We start from the raw sequence: 6634 nt of genomic DNA on the forward strand, positions 1-6634 counted from the left end.
GTGTGTGTAAATCATAACTGATTTAAAGTGAGAAACTCTACTTTCCTTACTTTCCCTCCCTCAGCCGTCTCATTGTTGGCCCATACTGAGGTGGATTTTCTTTTGCCAGATCTGGTGTTCCCACACACACACACACACACACACGCACACACACACACAGGCACACACATTATCGTAGATTTCAGAGTCTGTGCTCGCTTCATTACAGCAGGAGAGAGAATGGGCACAGCGCTATTGGCATGTGGGTTAGATTAGCCGGGCCTGCCGAGGCTTATAAACCTTGTTCTATTACTGAGACGGAGAGACAGAGAGGGGGGTGGGGGGTCCTTTCTAATATATTTAGCAGAAAGGAACATAATTGGGAGACAGGAGCAAGGGTAAGTTTCCACTAAAGACACCAGAGACAATGGAAACTCACCTCTTCGTTTTAAAAAATAATGACACCTCAGAGACAGAGAATGAGCCCACATACTGTACAGACTCACATGTATAAGAAAGAGTCAGCTCACTCTCACATGTGCCCAGATGAGCGCATAAATACACATGCACAGTAAGATTCTGCAGGTGTTTAGCTACGGCAACTCTGCGGTATCACCTTTTTTTGTGCATTTGCACGAGGTCAGAGGTGAGACAGGCGGCTTAGCATAGCACCGTGGGCATCTTGACAGTACCATCTGGGTCTTGGAGGACACTAAAGGCAACACACATTCACTCACCCTTCTGCACAACAGCGCTGTAATGTACATATAGGAGCAGAAAACAGCAAACCCACAAGGTAGGTGTTTTTTTGACATGTCTCCACACAACATATCCTCACACAACGGTTTGTATGATCTCCTACGAAAAGTTACTCCTCCTTTTACGTACGTTTTCCTACAAAGGCCAGCAACACGAAGTATGGACGTAATCTCTGTGATGTCACCTATAGGTTCCTGAAGAGCCACTGTGAAGCTCAAAGTGGGTGGGTGAGGCGAGCCCCGGTGACGCAGCAGAGGACGTAGTTAGCAGCTAGCAACCTGAGACAGCACCTGCCTGTCACTCAAAGCGGCCACCTCTATGCAGATTTACTTGCTTTTTGAGTCAGCCTCAAGTGGCCATTCGAGGAACTGCAGTTTTTTCGGCAATTCCAGATTGGCTTCGTTTCTCAGCACCTGAGGTTGCCGCTTGGTTTACCGCTAATCGTTAGCAATTGTTAGCATTCCGTACACGCCAGCTAAGATGGTGAACATGGACAATGTTAGACCCATGCGTCTTAGTCCCGCCCACAGTGTGATAAGAGCGGAGAGAGGAGACTCATTTCACAAAATGAGAACTATGACATGTGTCACCATTGCATCGTTTGGTTGTACTGCTGTATTTTATGATCTCTGTTAGATAGGCACAACATGACAACTTATATACATTTAATATAAATTAAATTCACAACGCGGCATCTTGTGACAAGAGTGTACGGATGTCACACATCTACTTTTTTTTATTTAACACACACGTATTATAGCATTTATATGTTCTATTGAGTGAAGCACTACAGATATTTATATGAAAAGTACGATACAAATATAGAGTGAGATCTATTATATATATATATATATGATTTGGTGATATACAGTTGTGTGAAAAAGTGTTTTCCCCCTTCCTGATTTCTTATTTTTTTGCATGTTTGTCACACTTAAATGTTTCAGATCATCAAACAAATTTAAATATTAGACAAAGATAACACAAGTAAACACAAAATGCAGTTTTTAAATGAAGGTTATTATTATTAAGGGGGAAAAAAATCCAAACATACATGACCCTGTGTGAAAAAGTGATTGCCCCCTAAACCTAATAACTGGTCAGGCCACCCTTAGCAGCAACAACTGCAATCAAGCGTTTGTGATAACTGGCAATGAGTCTTTTACAGCGCTGTAGAGGAATTTTGGCCCACTCATCTTTGCAGAATTGTTGTAATTCAGCCACATTGGAGGGTTTTCGAGCATGAACCGCCTTTTTAAGGTCATGCCACAGCATCTCAATCAGATTCAAGTTGGGACTTTGACTAGGCCACTCCAAAGTCTTCATTTTGTTTTTCTTAAGCCATTCAGAGGTGGACTTGCTGGTGTGTTTTGGATCATTGTCCTGCTGCAGAGCCCAAGTGCGCTTCAGCTTGAGGTCACGAACAGATGGCCGGACATTCTCCTTCAGGATTTTTTGGTAGACAGCAGAATTCATGGTTCCATTTACCACAGCAAGTCTTCCAGGTCCTGAAGCAGCAAAACAGCCCCAGACCATCACACTACCACCACCATATTTTACTGTTGGTATGATGTTCCTTTTCTGAAATGCCGTGTTACTTTTACGCCAGATGTAATGGGACATACACCTTCCAAAAAGTTCAACTTTTGTCTCGTCAGTCCACAGAGTATTTTCCCAAAAGTCTTGGGGATCATCAAGATGTTTTCTGGCAAAACTGAGACGAGCCTTTATGTTCTTTTTGCTCAGCAGTGGTTTTCGTCTTGGAACTCTGCCATGCAGGCCATTTTTGCCCAGTCTCTTTCTTATGGTGGAGTCATGAACACTGACCTTAATTGAGGCAAGTGAGGCCTGCAGTTCTTTGGATGTTGTTCTGGGGTCTTTTGTGACCTCTTGGATGAGTCGTCGCTGCACTCTTGGGGTAATTTTGGTCGGCCGGCCACTCCTGTGAAGGTTCACCACTGTTCCATGTTTTCGCCATTTGTGGATAATGGCTCTCACTGTGGTTCACTGGAGTCCCAAAGCTTTAGAAATGGCTTTGTAACCTTTTCCAGACTGATAGATCTCAATTACTTTGTTTCTCATTTGTTCCTGAATTTCTTTGGATCGCAGCATGATGTCTAGCTTTTGAGGATCTTTTGGTCTACCTCACTTTGTCAGGCAGGGCCTATTTAAGTGATTTCTTGATTGAGAACAGGTGTGGCAGTAATCAGGCCTGGGTGTGGCTAGAGAAATTGAACTCAGCTTTCCAAAGATGTGATAAACCACAGTTAATTTATGTTTTAACAGGGGGGGGCAATCACTTTTTCACAGAGGGCCATGTAGGTTTGGATTTTTTTTCCCCCTTAATAATAAAAACCTTCATTTAAAAACTGCATTTTGTGTTTACTTGTGTTATCTTTGTCTAATATTTAAATTTGTTTGATGATCTGAAACATTTAAGTGTGACAAACATGCAAAAAGATAAGAAATCAGGAAGGGGGAAAACACTTTTTCACACAACTGTATATTAGACACACAAACACACTCCTGTCTGTCAGTACTGTTTGAGTTCATGTTGTCAGCACTATCGTGCTGAATGCAAGAGTGTTTATTGATGTAGCATTTGCCGCTCACAGCTGTTTGCACTTGTAAACATCATGTTATTGAATTTGGATGTAGCCACATTCAAGATAAAAACAAAAGTGATATGAAGGAATGTGGTTTGAACAGTGTAAAAAACAAATACTTCCTCACTTCATTGACGGACAGAATGCATTTTAGTTTTGTGGGAAAGCTAATTTTTACACAGGGTTGCTTCAAAGTCGAGTGCTTTATTGTGTGCAGAATTAATGCTAATCCTCCGTACTGCTCCTGCATGAGCCCCGAGAGCCCCGTTTTACCTCTTACCTCCACTAAAAACAACCCGTCTCACTGAGCCCCGTCATTACCTAAAGGCCTGTCCAGACGCTCCAAAGACAGACAGCTCAGACGGACAGGAAGAGTGAAGGGGGGTCAGTTGGAACCAGCTGGACGGAGCAGCAGCAATGAAAGAGTTCTTCAAATCGGCAGCCGCTTGGTGTCTCCCTGCACAGCAGTGCAGCTCTCCACGTCTCTGCGTGTGCATCCACACACACACACACACACACACACACACACACACACACACACATATCTGTTATGTGAAGGTATTGGTGGAGTCTTATAAAGGAATGTATAGTGAGGCTCTATCACAAATCAATAATACCCTGCCACACGGCGATCACCACCTCTCATTTAAAGCCAAGGAATTCTAAACAGATGTCTTTGCACAACGGCGAGCGGAGCCGTGTGTGGACATGGGAAAGCTGAAGTGAGGGTTTCACGCTGGATTCTATATAGGGACGGGAATGCTGCACCTCTGTGGTAATCACAGTGGCCACGGTCCAACCATAACGCTGATCTCTAACCTCTCACACAAACACACACACGTGCACAATACAGGCCTTCTGCACATGCGCACACTCAAAAATAAAAAAAAAACGCCCAGGTAATCATTTCCATATTTATTTTCTTCATTCATAACCACCCCACACACACCCCACCCTCCTCGTATGTTTTCATAAAAACAATGCCAAGCCTTTAAAAGCGGGTTGAATAAGTGATTTTTTTTGGAAATCCCATTTGAGAGGGCCCCGCTAAAAAGTGTGGTGAGGGTCTGCGCCGTGTCAGGAATTACATAATGACTCATTCGACGTACAAATGATTAAACACATTGGATCCGAGTATTAGCACACATAGCATGTGTCCATCAACTGTCACAAATCACCACCTTAGAAAAAGGTGTAGGCCTATAGCTTTTGGACGTAAAGCCTTAGTGGAGCCTTTTTCTCCTTTATCAAGCCCCATCTAATTAAACGTGATCCCCACTGGCTTGTGCGCACCACGGGACTGTTAAGTCAAATCTACCTGAGACTTTGGGGGTCTCATACATAAATGTGAAAGTTTTCTACCCCTTCACTTACAGCGCAGTAAACTCAGCGAGACGTCTTGAATTTAGGACGATGTTAAACCAGAAAAAAATAAATACGGGAACTATGCATCACAGTTGGTTCGAGGGCCGAGCGAGCCAGCGCGCCGAGTCACTTTAATTGTTAGTGTGAACAATAATAACCCCACTAACAGCTAAATCCTCTTTATATTAAAGAAGTGAGGTGTTTCTTTTGTGGCATAAGAGCTGGTTCTAATCTTCTTTACAAAAAAAACTAAAAAACATTGGGTCTATGGAATGCACCTGTAAATTTAATAGACAGAACGTGTTTTTTAACGAGCGTCCTCCACACCGCCCTCTTCAGGGAACACAGGGAAACTGAGATGATGGAGAAGTGGAAAGATGGACGGTTTGGTCCTCATCTCGCCTCGGTTATTCTGAGGGCGTGAGTTAACCGAGATGAGAGTAATGAGCTCTCCTGATTCCTCCATCCCGTGGCTACATCCAATACCTGCTTGTTTGTCAAACACAGTCTATTTCTGGCTGTTGTGTTTGGACTCGATGAGGGAGTGAAACAGAGGCGGACCATAATGTTTAGCTACTGTTGCCCCCTTCTTCTGCACGACATAACAAGATCCAGTTTGGGCTCTCTCTCACACACACACACACACACACACACTCACACACACCTCTGACTGGCCCTAACTGCATTTAGAACTGCGTGGTGTGTGCAGTAATGAGATATGTTGGTGGCTGAGGTGTTAAAAGTTCCTCTGGGCCGCAGCAGCGGGACCACCACCTCAGTGCTAAGCTGCCTCTCATTTTCTGATCAGTCAATGCGCACGCCGTCACACTGCACTGTTATACACTTTACTTAAACACACGTGCATTCAAACACACACACACACACACACACACACACACACACACACACAGCATTGTGGTGACCCTGCGCGTAATCGTCTCTCTCTCCCGGGGGCACGCTGGGCTGTGTGCTGTTGGTCACGCTCTGGCCCAGAAGCGCGAGTCCACCAGGCCGCCGCCGCCTTTCATCTCCACGGCAACTGCACCGTAAATTGCCGCGCGTAAATGAATTCTACCTGGGCCTGTTACACGTGCCACCTCCAAGCTCGACATTGAATCTCATCTCCCTATCTGCTTCTACCACCCTCCATAGCTCGTTATAACTCGACGCCATATGTTGTCCGATCGGCCTCCCCCTCCTCTCTCTCCCTCACTTTGTCACTCACACTCTCTCCATGAACCCCTTTTCCTGTTTGGTTGTTCTCATACCGTTGCGGGACGCATAGCAAGATTGACCTGTCAGGAGGCCCTGGGGCAGAAATGGGGGGCAAACAAGCCTGTGCTGCCAACTCTCTGTGCATTCGTGTACACAACAGTGCAACAAAAAGAATACAAGTGTTATATTTGAATTATATTTTGAGGATTACCAGGCCCCAGGTTGGCCGTGCGTGTGTGTCAATTTGTGTAATTTCATTAATTGATTTGGTAATACGTGCCATTTAAACATGCTTCCAACTGAAATAATACACATATTCAAAAAACAAAGCTATGCCATGGCCCCTTTTCAAGAAAGGACCCCCAGATAATGCAAGACGGACATTAAAGTGCATTATCTAAGAGGATAATGTGATTTTGTGGTGCATAATCCCATTAAATCTGTTGTTAATTACAATTGTTACAGACAAATTGTCAAACAATGAAACTGGGGCATGTGGGGCACCTAACGGGTCTGGGGCTTGGCTGCCCTGTCGACTGCATGCAAACAGAGAAACTATATTCCTATGGTTTTGGAGAACAGGATGAATGAAGACCGTATCATCGAGTTACTTCTCGTCCGACCCTGTGTTTATGCCAAAATCGTGATGCACACGGGACCCAATGGATGCATTCTGAGAGAATGTGAAGTTCTCTGCTGCCCTCACGTGGCGG

This window comes from Anarrhichthys ocellatus, unplaced genomic scaffold (assembly GCF_004355925.1).
Source record: "Anarrhichthys ocellatus isolate YVR2014 unplaced genomic scaffold, GSC_Weel_1.0 scaffold107, whole genome shotgun sequence".
Taxonomy (NCBI): domain Eukaryota; kingdom Metazoa; phylum Chordata; class Actinopteri; order Perciformes; family Anarhichadidae; genus Anarrhichthys; species Anarrhichthys ocellatus.